At 41.1% G+C, this 14,405-nt stretch overlaps 1 pseudogene; it reads left to right on the top strand.

Annotated features, from left to right (window-relative positions):
* Positions 1-11,472: 11,472 nt before the first annotated feature.
* LOC140888420 (uncharacterized) lies at positions 11,473-12,255 on the top strand (annotated as a pseudogene).
* Positions 12,256-14,405: the final 2,150 nt, after the last annotated feature.

Genomic DNA, 14,405 nt, shown 5'->3' with positions numbered 1-14,405 from the left:
TAGGTTACACTTCACTGATATGACCCACAAAAAATGATTTTTATGTTTATGACATGCCAATGCTTATGTAATGTATTATGTTACGTATTATGTTATGATTTAGATTACGACGCAGTTTATGCATACGATTTTATGATCATGCATGCATTAGAATCCTCAGGTTATTTTTATATACGTTATGTGTTTGCATGTGGTTTTATTTAGTAGTACTCGTTATTAAAGGTAGAGCATGCTGGCCCTTTAGGCTCACTAGATCTAAATGGTGTGCAGATGAGTTTTATGTTATTCAGGAGGTTGTGGTCCCGACTGGCGTTGAAGACCTCTGTGCATCCGTGGCGAGCTAGCACACCCGTGACCTTCGCCAGCTCATGTTTCAGTTGATTTAGTTTATGATGAGATATTTTATGTATTGAGCTATTTTCCGCACATGTTTACTATTTTTTATTAGTTTGCATACTTTTGAGATTATAGTCGTTTGCATGGATTTTAATCTGTTCGAGTTTTTAAACTTTTAAGATGAAATCTCTTTTTATTATGTATTAAATTTTATGAAAATCTATTTTAAGTATAGATGCATATATGTAATATTTTAAGAAAAAATTCCTTCGAGTATGGTTCGTTTCACAAACTATTCGAATTAGCAAAAAAAAAACTCAAAACACAATGATTGTTTCAAATTAGTGTTGCCGAAACTCTCAATTTTTTATCTAGTAAATCGTTTTTTACTATATTCAAGCATATTTGCTATACGCAACTGTAACAAGTTGGAAAAAATCATGTAAAAACCCAGATAGCAAAAATACGAAACATCGGGGCGACGAAAATAATGGAGAAATGAAAATACTTACTGCTACAATTTGAAGTTCTTTGAGATTGAGTAATTTAAATGATTTTCGCTCATATTCTTTAGATCTGGCTAATACGAGCTTCTGTATGCAAATTATCGTATCAATTTTGGTGTTGATTTGTGTGTTAGAAAATTTTGATGTCCAAATAAATCTAGGCCACAGAGTAAGTCTACACATCGAAGGTAACCGAATTGGAGAACATTTAATGAATTTGCTTCTTCGTTATTCAGATCTGGAAATGGGAAGCATCTTGAAACATCCTAAAAATTCTACTGTATTATTATTTTTTTTTCAACTCTCTAATAATAAAATAATGAATATAAATATATATATGCCCAAACATATATATATACATATCATACTTAAAAATAACTTTACTTAATTTAAAATACAAAAAAATATACAATAAAAGTTTACGCATTCAATTAAAATACTTAAAATTAATTACTAAATAATAATTCATAAAAATATCATAATAAAATTCCTAATTCATACTTCCTACACAAAAATCCATGCACCCTAGAAAATAAATACTTAAATCTAAAATCCATGCATATACTAACAATCCAAAATAATAAAACATGTGCGGAAATGATTGTGCTAAATCTCAACATAAAAATCATCATAGAGCAATGGTCACGGGTTCTAGCCGCCTGGATACTCATACGCCCTCGGTGCCAGTCGGAAACACATTAACTTCATTAACATTCTGCTCACCTGCACCATTTAAATCTAGTGAGCCTAGAGGCTCAGCACGTTCTATCCTTACATAACAAAATGAAACCACACACAAGCACACATCATATAAAATACGTGAATATAAATATACGTGCATGGTCTTAAAATATATGCATATAAACATGAATAAATAATTATAATGCTTCATCATCATGCTAATCATAAACATCATATTTAATGAATCTCATAAAATGTCTTAATATAATTTCTTAGTTCTCAACAGGTCGTATCCATGTCGGTGACATCATACTAATCGATTGATCAATCTATAAACCAACGTACGTGGCGGTGGGGTTTCCACCTCTGTGCTGCCACTTCACCAGTCCTCTCAGCTGGATCCTTAAGCTCATCATACTTATACATCATTAGGAAGGTCACCGGGCCCAGGTATCCCGGCCTCCAACCACATAACTTTCCACCTTCACTTCAACTTCCATAAAAAATATATTTTTCTTAACATGCATTTAAACTTATCATAAAAATTCTTACATGATGCATGAACTTGAAAATTCTCACTTATTTCTTTATTTTCATGAAAATTTGCCCGTAAATATATATTTAATTTATTTTCTTAAAAATCATACTTATATAACAAATAAAATACATGCATATATTAAATATATATTTATGGTTCATTTATTTTTTCAAGGACTTGTTCGAGATGCTGACCCCTCCCTTAAACTTAAGCTCATAAAAATTCTAGAATGACTCAATAACTGACCTTAGGCCTATTAACTTATATTTTAGCTCAAATGTATTATTCAATCCCAATTAATACTTAACCTTACCCAATAAATTTCTTAAGCCCATTAACCACTTAATCTGCTCATTAAATCATAACTTAAACTATTAATAAAAATAAATTAAAATACCCAAGTCCAACCAATATAACCCGAACCCGAACCCGGACTCATCTAACTTAACTCACAATATTTTAGACCCAACCCGAACTCAAGAACCCGAGCCCGGCCCCCAAAACACCAAAATTCAGAACTTAAGCTAGGCTGTCCCATGAGTCTATGACCAACGACTAGCAGCCCTATATGGGCTTCGACCGCCTGACTCCAGCCACCACCGGCCAAAGCACCACCCAACCTACCTAGCCCACATCCATAGGGTTCCAACAAGACAAACCCCAGCCCATAACTCACCCTATAGACCCAAAACCAGTCCCTTCTTCCTCTACCTAAAATCTGCTCGCGCGCAGAACACCAACTCAGACTTCAGGCCCTTCGGCCGCCCATCTCCGGCCATTACCGGCCGAAAACCCACTTGGAGGACCTTTCCCAAGGTCTTGGGGTTCTAACACAACTGGAACCAGCCCCGAACTCGCACCATACAGCCTACACGATCAATTCTCCCAGAATTGCTCAACCTACACGCCTGGTGCATGTTTCTGTTCTTATTTCATTTTCAGCCTATTCCCTGTTCATGAACCAATACAAGTCGATCCTAGGGACCCTAACTCAGACCCCTAACCATGGATCAGCATGCTGGAACGTGTCATAGCAAAAAAACGTGAGAAAATCTGATATTCAAGCCATAAACGTGGACTGCTCAAAAATTCATGCATGATCTTCAATCAAAACCACATACACATGCAAAATCAATCCTTTTATGAATAAAGAAGTGTAATATGACTCAAATGGTGTTCAATAAGGGAATCAAAACGTGCCTTTGCGATTTAATCGCTCGAATATACGTTATCGACGCGTAGATTGATCTCCGGGACGAACGATACGTAAAACTCTTGATTTTTCTTCAAGTTAATCGTGTTGTGTGTGCTGTGAAGTGGAGGAGGTTTTTGATGGATGATGGAGGCGGCTCAAAGGTGAGTTTACGTAAGGTAAGGGGTAGGTGGATTAGGGTAGAAAATCTTAGGATAATATTTTGAGTAGTCTAGGTTAAATATTTAAATAAATACTTTGGATAGATAATTACTATAATTTAACCTTTAAAAAAATACATGATAATTTGCTAATAACTTAATAATCTCGAAATAATAAAATAGGAGATTTTTAAAAGTTAATAAAATTCATTAAAATGACTTATTTTGGGTAAAAACGGACATCTAAATATACATATATATAAATACCATAATTTTCTTCAAATTATACCTTAAAATAATATTTTAAGGCTCCTAACAATCTCATAAAATATTTTGGATGAAAATAACATCTCGTCCGTCCACGGCCCCGCCTACGCGATCATAAAATAAAATTTCTCAAATAAATTCATAAATCACATCAAACAAATTTAAATGCCGAAAAAATATTTAAAACATGCAAATAAATCACATAATTTAAATAATCATTCATAAAAATAATTTAACACATTTTCACATTATTTTAAACTTATTAAATCCCCTAGTTATGCATGCTGATACGTGACGAATTTTTGGGCGTTACAATTCTCTCCCCCTTAAATGGAATTTCGTCCTCGAAATTGAAACGAACTCTGGGCAATAACAAGTTTCTTCGCGTAGTCCCGAATAGAGCAATCCAAAAACAACAAATTTTAATGCGTTAAGTAAAATTACCCGTGATGCGCAAAGTATCCGGCACTGCTTCCTCCGCCTGCATCACATAGACACGTCCGGAAGCATTCTTCTTGGGACAGTGCAGCATAATGTGTCCCGGTTCCTTGCAATGGTAGCACATGCCTGATCCCTTTATGCACTGTCCTAGATGGGGCTTCTGGCATTTCTAGCAGAGAGGTAGTGCTTCTGCACGAGGAACGATAGCTCCCTGCTGTCTCAGTGGATTTGGACCCTTCGACGGCCCAGTGGACTGCTTCTTTGCATCCTGCTGTGGATGCGACTCGTGGTACGATGGTTGGAACTGTCTCTTCCTCTGCTGCTCCCTCAAGATTTCCTTCCTACCATCCTCGGATCTCAATGCCCTACTAACTGCAGCCTCATAAGTAGTGGCGTCCAACATGCGTACATCATGCTTGATTTCCGCCCTAAGCCCATCGATGAACTGTCTCATCTTCTCCTGCGCACTATCAGCAATCAGGGGCACAAAATGACACCCCCTCTTGAAGTGCTTGATATACTCAACCACCGTCTTGTCCCCCTGTCGGAGACTCATGAACTCCCGAATAATTTGGCTGCGCACATCCTCAGTAAAATATTTGGCGAAGAACATCCGCTTGAACTCCTCCCACGTCAAAGTCTGTGGGTTCACACCTCGAACTGCGCCCTCCCACCAAAGGGCTGCATCGTCTTTGTAACACCCGATATTTTTAATTACATAAATCCGCCTGCATAATTAAGATATTTAATTATTTAAATTTATGATTTATGGGTTAAATAATTATGTGAATTATTTGTGCATGATTTAATTTATTTTTAAGCATTTAACCCATAATTAGTAATTTTATGATTTTTAGTATTTTTATTATTTGATCGCGTAGACGGGACCGTGGACGGACGAGATGACAACTTTCCACCCAAATTATTTTATGAGCCTTTTTAGAGCCTTAAAATATTATTTTGAGTTTTATTATCCCAAAATTTTAAGTATTTAATTTTATATAATTTTAGGAGTCCGTTTTTATTCAAAATTAGTCAAAATGTGGACTTTTAGTATTTTTAGAATTCCCCTAAAATTATATTTCGAGATTTATGTTAAATTATCAGATTTTTTTTTTAAAATATTGATTTAAGAGTTTAAGTTGCATGTTAGTTATTTTAAAACCTTTTATTTAATTATTCAACCTATTTTTCTAATTAAACCTAATTAACCCTAATCTATCAAACCCCTAGCCGACACTTTTCTCTCCCAAAGCAGCCGACGCCCCATCATCATCTTCTTCATCGGTTCAAGGCACCCCCTAGATTTCCATAGCCATATTTTCGAAGGTCTCAAGCAAGCTAAGCACCCCGTCGTCGTCCCGTCGTCCCGGAAGTCGTCTCACGCTCGTTTCTCTTCGTCCTACGGTGAAAGGCATGATTTTCTTTCAATTTGTTTGTACCAATCAGATATATATATCGTGTTAATGGTGTAGGCATTAAAGGCATTAAAGTTTTCGAATTATTTCAGAAATTGGTTGAAGGGTTCGACTTTTGCTATGCTTTGCTTCATGATTCACGTTTTTTTTTTTCTTTATTCCATGGATGTGTACAGCTGATGGCTCGGTCCAGAGGGACCCTAGAGTGCCTTAGGGTCGGTCGGAGTCGGTCAGTTTGGGCTGGAACGAGGCTAGGACTGAGCTGCATCCATTCGGCCATGGAGGCGCACAGATTAGGGTTACGGGTTCAGGGCTACGGGGTCAGGGTTCCTGGCTGCATGGGGGCTTGGGCCCGACTGGGTTAGGTCCGCCCGGACGTGGGCTACGTCCGGGCGGCGGCGCTCCGGCCAGGGGCGGCCGGAGCCGGCCGGCAGCAGGCCAAGATGGCCTGCTGCTCACGGCCGAGAGGCTAAGGGGAGGGGTTCGGGAATTAGGGTTCTGCAGTGAACCGGGTCGGGATATGGGGTTTGGGTCGGGTCGGTTTGGTAGTGGGTCGGGTCAGTGAGTTCGGGTCCGAGTTTGGTGGGCCGGGCTCGAGTATTTTATTTTTTAAAGTATTTTACAAATTTATGTGTTTTTGAGTCAAATAAATTGAAATAAAATTATTTGGAATCCCAAATAATTTTATTTGGTTCTTTTAAAATTTTAATTAAGTTAGTCCATTAATTTTGTGGGCTTTTGAGCCCATAAAAGTTATTGGGCCAGTCTTTGGGTTTTTGGGCCCATTGGGCCAGTTTAAGTGTTATTGGGCTTAGTGTAATTTTAATGGGCTTTATTAATTTAATTGGGCTTAGACTAATTATTTGGGCTTAAAGTTAAGTTAATGGGCTTAAGTATGTTAATGGGCCAGTTTTAAGTTAATGGGCTTGAGTGTAGGGCCAGCAGTCCAGGACCATCCATGAGAAAATTTGCATGTGTCCTGATTATATATTTAATTATTTTTATGCATTCAAGTTATTTTAATATTTATATGTTAATAAGAAATTAAATTAAATATATATGATGGACACACATTTTATTCAAGTACATGCATTCATGAAATAATATTTTATGCATAATTTAATGTTTAAGTTGAGCAATAAAAATATTTTATGTTGGAAGTTGAAGTAGTGTGACAATTTAAGGGGGATTCGTCCCCATATGATTGAAGGGCAGTTTACTGCCAATTTAAGAGGTGATTCGTCACCGGCCACGTACGTAGGTTTCCACGCTGATCAGTATTTAATGTATGATTTAAGGTTACACTACGGATACAACCATGCGATGTTAGAAAATGAATTGCTCAATAATGTTATGTATAATGTTATTTATGTTTATTTAAGTTAAGTTATGTTATGAAATTTTTAAGCATGCTCATTCATGTATATGTATGTATTAGTATTAAATTGGTTTAAATTATTTTAAACCCTTGTTATGTTAGCATGTTGGGCCTCTAGGCTCACTACACTGGTATGGTGCAGGTGAGTACGTTGAGGATGACGTTGTACCCACCGGAGGCGAGGACGTATGAGCATGCATGCAGTGGCCCCGTGACCGTGAAATATTCTGAGTCGCTATGCATGTTTTTGTGTTGTCAGCATGATACATATTTTTATTATTTTCAGTGCATGCAAACTTTTATTTATTTATGCAGTATATTTTAATTAATGTTTGACTCAGATATTTATTATTATATTTTTAAGAATGCAATTTTTATTTAAGTATTTAATTGGTTATTCATTTTAAATATTTTTACTCTGTGCATATATGTATGGGCATATATGTACATATTTTATTTAGTAAGTATAAAAAAAAAAAAAAATTTTCCGCATATTTATTTATTATAGAGTTAGGGTCGTTTCAGTTGGTATCAGAGCACGGTCCTCGGAGGGGTCCTCACTGCTATGCGAGCTCATAAATCCACGCTACCGGTCTGTAAGTTTTAAATGTTTATAGCATGATTTAATTTCTAGAATTTAAGTTAGTATTAATTTCAAAACACTTAGTTATGCATGGCGATTTACGTAAACAAATATGTGGTGGTGCAGAATGCCTCCCAGACAGGTGAACCGACGTGGGAGACCTCCACATCCACCTCCACCTCCACCGCCACCTCAGCAGCACCCTATTACAGCACTGGAGCAGGCCAGTGCCACTATGATGGCGGGTATTACTGCCTTGCTGGAGCAGCAGGCAGCCCGTCCCAGACTGTCCCACGAGGAGGACGTCGCCGAGAGGTTCCAGAAGAAGGGGCCTAAGGAGTTCTTGGGGACCACCGATCCGTTGGTGGCTGAGGGATGGATTCGCTCACTTGAGTCCATCTTTGACTATATGGGGATCACAGACGCCGACAGGGTGAGCTGTGCTACTTACATGATGCGAGGCGATGCAGCCTCATGGTGGGAGGGTGCAGTACGAGGAGTCCATCTACCTACTCTGACATGGGCTGAGTTCAGGCGTATCTTCTACGCCAAATATTTCACTGAGGATGTGCGCAGTCGCATGATCCGAGAGTTCATGAGTCTCCGTCAGGGGGACAGATCTGTGGTGGAGTACATAAGCCAGTTTGAGAGGGGCTGTCGTTTTGTGCCCATGATTGCTGATAGTCCGCAGGAGAAGCTGCGACAGTTTGTTGAGGGCCTGAAGGCTGAGATCAGGCATGACGTGCGCATGGCAGACGTGTTTACATATGAGTCTGCAGTCAGCAGGGCCTTGCGTTCTGAGGAGGGTCGGAGAGCGATCCAGAGAGAGCAGCAGGGCAAGAGGCAGTTTGTACAGACAGGATATCAGCGACCATCTTCGCAGCCACCTGCGAAGAAGCAGTATACAGGGCCGGCTAAGGGCCCGAATCAGCAGCATAGGCCACAGCAGCAGAGGCCGCAGCAGCAGAGGGGCGGGGCCCCTAATGCCATAGCTCATCCCACTTGCCCGAAGTGCCAGAAGATGCATTCGGGACCTTGCCTATTGGGAGCAGGAGTTTGCTTCCACTGCAGAGAGCCGGGGCATCAGATTGCTAACTGCCCCAGGAAGAAGAACACCGCTGGTAGGGTGTTCGTGATGCAGGCTGAGGAGGTCGATCCAGACACCTCCTTGATCACCGGTACATCCTATCCCTAGTATTTTAATAAATTCTCCTTTGGTTAAAGATTTAGTATTTAATTTGAAATTTTTGTTATTTGGGTCATTTAACTGCATGTTAGAATAGGAAGCATGTTTTACTTGTGATTAGAATTAAGAACTTGTAGTGACTCGTTTGGGAAAAATTAGAAGTGGTATGAAACTGTTGGGAATTTTCTGCGTGCAGGGAGAATTCTAGTTGGGGCAACTCCACGTTTGCGTTGCTAGATTCAGGGGCTACGCATTCGTTTATCTCCCTGGAGTTTATCAGGCGGGTAGGCATCACACCTGAGAGTAGTGACAGCGGGTATGATGTTACTATGCCGTCAGGGCAGATTATGTCTACCTCGAAGGTTATTCGAGGACTGGAGTTAGAGCTGCAGGGACACTCCATTCGAGCAGATGTAGTAGTCTTGCCTTTGAGTGGTTTTGATCTTATTTTGGGTATGGACTGGTTGACAGTCAATGGAGCTTCGATTGATTTTCGTCGGAGATCAGTGTCAGTGAGACCTACAGGGGGCGACCCGTTCACTTTTTATGCATCTCAGAGCAGTGATATTCCTCAGGTGATATCCTATATTCAGGCGAGGAAGTTGTTGAGACGGGGTTGCCAGGGGTTTCTAGCGAGTATTGTCACGACTTCAGAGCCATCTAGCAGATCATTATCAGAGTTAGAGGTGGTTCGTGACTTTCCGGATGTCTTTCCGGAGGATGTGGCAGGAATTCCACCAGTGAGAGAGGTGGAGTTCAGTATTGACTTAGTGCCAGACACCGTGCCTATCTCTAAGGCACCGTACAGGCTTGCTCCTACCGAGATGAAAGAGTTGAAGGAGCAGATACAGGAGTTGTTAGAGAAAGGCTTTGTTCGACCTAGCTTTTCTCCTTGGGGAGCTCCGGTGTTGTTTGTGAAGAAGAAGGATGGCAGTATGAGACTGTGCATCGATTACCGAGAGCTTAACAGAGTCACAGTGAAGAACAAGTATCCACTGCCGAGGATAGAGGACTTGTTTGACCAGTTGCAGGGAGCTTCAGTGTTCTCCAAGATCGATCTGCGATCTGGTTACCATCAGTTGCGTGTTAGGGATGCAGATGTGTCCAAGACTGCTTTCCGGACACGATATGGGCATTACGAGTTCTTGGTGATGCCATTTGGGTTGACCAATGCTCCAGCGGTTTTCATGGATCTCATGAACCGAGTCTTTCAGCCATATCTGGATCAGTTCATCATAGTCTTTATTGATGATATTTTGATCTATTCTAGGAGCATCGAGGAGCATAGACAGCACCTTCAGACCGCATTGCAGACTTTGAGGGAGCATCGGTTGTATGCCAAGTTCAGCAAGTGCGAGTTTTGGCTTGAGCAGGTGGCATTTCTTGGCCACATTATTTCGAGAGATGGAGTTGCAGTCGATCAGTCTAAGGTGGAGGCAGTGCAGAATTGGGGCATTCCGAAGAATGCTTCAGAGATTCGCAGTTTCTTGGGTTTGGCCGGATACTACAGGAAGTTCATCAAGGGTTTTTCCTCTATTGCAGTACCCTTGACTTCTTTGACCAAGAAGAATGCGAAGTTTATATGGAGTTCAGACTGTCAGAGGAGCTTCGATCAGCTGAAGGAAGCACTCACTACAGCACCAGTGTTAGCGATGACAGTACCACATGAGGAGTTAGTGGTTTACACCGACGCGTCTAAACTTGGTTTAGGCGCAGTGCTTATGCAGTGTGGTAAGGTTATTGCGTATGCGTCGAGACAGTTGAAGATTCATGAGCAGAACTACCCGACGCATGACTTGGAGTTGGCAGCAGTGGTTTTCGCTTTGAAAATCTGGAGGCACTATCTTTACGGCGAGAAGTGCAAGATTTTCACCGATCACAAGAGCCTCAAGTACTTCTTCACCCAGAAGGAGTTGAACATGAGACAGCGCAGATGGTTGGAGTTGGTGAAGGACTATGATTGTGACATTAGCTACCATCCGGGTAAAGCTAATGTAGTGGCCGATGCTTTGAGTCGGAAGTCATCAGTGGTAACATGTTTGACTGTGCAGTTACCACTACAGACCGAGATTCAGAGATTTGGTTTGGAGTGCTATCCGAGTGGCCATGCACCGAGCTTGTCAGTGTTGACGGTGCAGCCAGTTTTGAGAGATCGGATTAGAGAGGGACAGTCCACTGATGAGGAGTTACAGCGATGGAGACAGAGAGATGAGGCTAGAGGTAATCTCTTGTATACAGTGGAGGATGGCATCGTTCAGTACCGTGGTAGGATGTGGGTACCGAACGTCGATCAGTTGCGAGCTGAGATTTTGACAGAGGCTCACGCATCTCCGTACTCCATTCACCCCGGAAGTACGAAGATGTACAAGGACTTGCAGCTATTGTATTGGTGGCCCGGGATGAAGAGTGACATCGGGAGAGTGGTGTCAGAGTGCTTGACTTGTCAGCAAGTCAAAGCAGAGCATCAGCGTCCAGCAGGACTTCTTAGACCTCTCCCTATTCCGGAATGGAAATGGGAGAATATTACGATGGACTTTGTGGTTGGCTTACCGAGGAGTGCCAGAGGTTGTACAGCGATTTGGGTGATTGTGGATAGACTCACCAAGTCAGCTCATTTCTTGCCGGTAAGGACTAATTACACCTTGACACAGTATGCAGAGCTTTACATCAGAGAGATTGTTAGACTGCATGGCATACCAGTGTCTATCGTGTCAGACAGAGATCCGAGATTCACCTCAGCGTTTTGGAAGAGTCTGCACACAGCTTTGGGGACTAGACTTTTGTTCAGTACAGCTTTTCATCCCCAGACAGATGGTCAGTCCGAGAGAGTGATCCAGGTTCTCGAGGATCTTCTGAGAGCTTGTGTTATCGATTTTCGAGGATCTTGGGAGACTAGACTGCCATTAGTGGAGTTTACCTATAACAACAGCTTTCAGTCGTCTATAGGTATGGCTCCATATGCAGCGCTCTATGGGAGGAGATGCAGATCTCCGGTGCATTGGGATGAGGTTGGAGAGAGGATTTTGTTGGGTCCAGAGATTGTGCAGCAGACAGCTGACATTGTGACGCAGATTCGAGACAGGATGAGGACTGCGCAGAGTCGGCAGAAGAGTTATGCGGATGCCAGACGACGCGATTTGGAGTTCGCGGTAGGTGATCACGTATTCTTGAAGGTGTCACCTATGAAGGGAGTAGCGCGTTTTGGGCGGAGAGGCAAGCTTAATCCGAGATACATAGGGCCATTCGAGATCTTGGAGCGAGTTGGCACGTTGGCCTATCGTTTAGCTCTACCTCCAGGGCTAGCGGCAGTGCACAACGTATTCCATGTATCCATGCTTCGGAGATATGTTTCCAACCGTCGCATGTGTTGGATTTTGAGCCCTTACAGTTGCCGCCAGATCTTGTTTACGAGGAGAGACCAGTGCGGATTTTGGCTAGAGAGGAGCGGAGGCTTAGGACGCGGGTCATACCGATGGTCAGAGTCCAGTGGCTGAATCACTCGGAGGAGGAAGCTACTTGGGAGACCGAGGAGGATATGAGGACTCGCTACCCGGAGTTGTTCGGGTAAGTACTTTAATTTCGAGGACGAAATTCAATTTAAGGGGGGGAGAATTGTAACACCCGGTATTTTTAATTACATAAATCCGCCTGCATAATTAAGATATTTAATTATTTAAATTTATGATTTATGGGTTAAATAATTATGTGAATTATTTGTGCATGATTTAATTTATTTTTAAGCATTTAACCCATAATTAGTAATTTTATGATTTTTAGTATTTTTATTATTTGATCGCGTAGACGGGACCGTGGACGGACGAGATGACAACTTTCCACCCAAATTATTTTATGAGCCTTTTTAGAGCCTTAAAATATTATTTTGAGTTTTATTATCCCAAAATTTTAAGTATTTAATTTTATAATTTTAGGAGTCCGTTTTTATTCAAAATTAGTCAAAATGTGGACTTTTAGTATTTTTAGAATTCCCCTAAAATTATATTTCGAGATTTATGTTAAATTATCAGATTTTTTTTTTAAAATATTGATTTAAGAGTTTAAGTTGCATGTTAGTTATTTTAAAACCTTTTATTTAATTATTCAACCTATTTTTCTAATTAAACCTAATTAACCCTAATCTATCAAACCCCTAGCCGACACTTTTCTCTCCCAAAGCAGCCGACGCCCCATCATCATCTTCTTCATCGGTTCAAGGCACCCCCTAGATTTCCATAGCCATATTTTCGAAGGTCTCAAGCAAGCTAAGCACCCCGTCGTCGTCCCGTCGTCCCGGAAGTCGTCTCACGCTCGTTTCTCTTCGTCCTACGGTGAAAGGCATGATTTTCTTTCAATTTGTTTGTACCAATCAGATATATATATCGTGTTAATGGTGTAGGCATTAAAGTTTTCGAATTATTTCAGAAATTGGTTGAAGGGTTCGACTTTTGCTATGCTTTGCTTCATGATTCACGTTTTTTTTTCTTTATTCCATGGATGTGTACAGCTGATGGCTCGGTCCAGAGGGACCCTAGAGTGCCTTAGGGTCGGTCGGAGTCGGTCAGTTTGGGCTGGAACGAGGCTAGGACTGAGCTGCATCCATTCGGCCATGGAGGCGCACAGATTAGGGTTACGGGTTCAGGGCTACGGGGTCAGGGTTCCTGGCTGCATGGGGGCTTGGGCCCGACTGGGTTAGGTCCGCCCGGACGTGGGCTACGTCCGGGCGGCGGCGCTCCGGCCAGGGGCGGCCGGAGCCGGCCGGCAGCAGGCCAAGATGGCCTGCTGCTCACGGCCGAGAGGCTAAGGGGAGAGGGGTTCGGGAATTAGGGTTCTGCAGTGAACCGGGTCGGGATATGGGGTTTGGGTCGGGTCGGTTTGGTAGTGGGTCGGGTCAGTGAGTTCGGGTCCGAGTTTGGTGGGCCGGGCTCGAGTATTTTATTTTTTTAAAGTATTTTACAAATTTATGTGTTTTTGAGTCAAATAAATTGAAATAAAATTATTTGGAATCCCAAATAATTTTATTTGGTTCTTTTAAAATTTTAATTAAGTTAGTCCATTAATTTTGTGGGCTTTTGAGCCCATAAAAGTTATTGGGCCAGTCTTTGGGTTTTTGGGCCCATTGGGCCAGTTTAAGTGTTATTGGGCTTAGTGTAATTTTAATGGGCTTATTTAATTTAATTGGGCTTAGACTAATTATTTGGGCTTAAAGTTAAGTTAATGGGCTTAAGTATGTTAATGGGCCAGTTTTAAGTTAATGGGCTTGAGTGTAGGGCCAGCAGTCCAGGACCATCCATGAGAAAATTTGCATGTGTCCTGATTATATATTTAATTATTTTTATGCATTCAAGTTATTTTAATATTTATATGTTAATAAGAAATTAAATTAAATATATATGATGGACACACATTTTATTCAAGTACATGCATTCATGAAATAATATTTTATGCATAATTTAATGTTTAAGTTGAGCAATAAAAATATTTTATGTTGGAAGTTGAAGTGTGACAATTTAAGGGGGATTCGTCCCCATATGATTGAAGGGCAGTTTACTGCCAATTTAAGAGGTGATTCGTCACCGGCCACGTACGTAGGTTTCCACGCTGATCAGTATTTAATGTATGATTTAAGGTTACACTACGGATACAACCATGCGATGTTAGAAAATGAATTGCTCAATAATGTTATGTATAATGTTATTTATGTTTATTTAAGTTAAGTTATGT

The sequence above is a fragment of the Henckelia pumila genome, chromosome 3 (assembly GCF_033568475.1).
Source record: "Henckelia pumila isolate YLH828 chromosome 3, ASM3356847v2, whole genome shotgun sequence".
Lineage (NCBI taxonomy): Eukaryota > Viridiplantae > Streptophyta > Magnoliopsida > Lamiales > Gesneriaceae > Henckelia > Henckelia pumila.
Note: the sequence above shows the minus strand (reverse complement) of the source record. Positions and strands in the feature narration are given on the sequence as shown.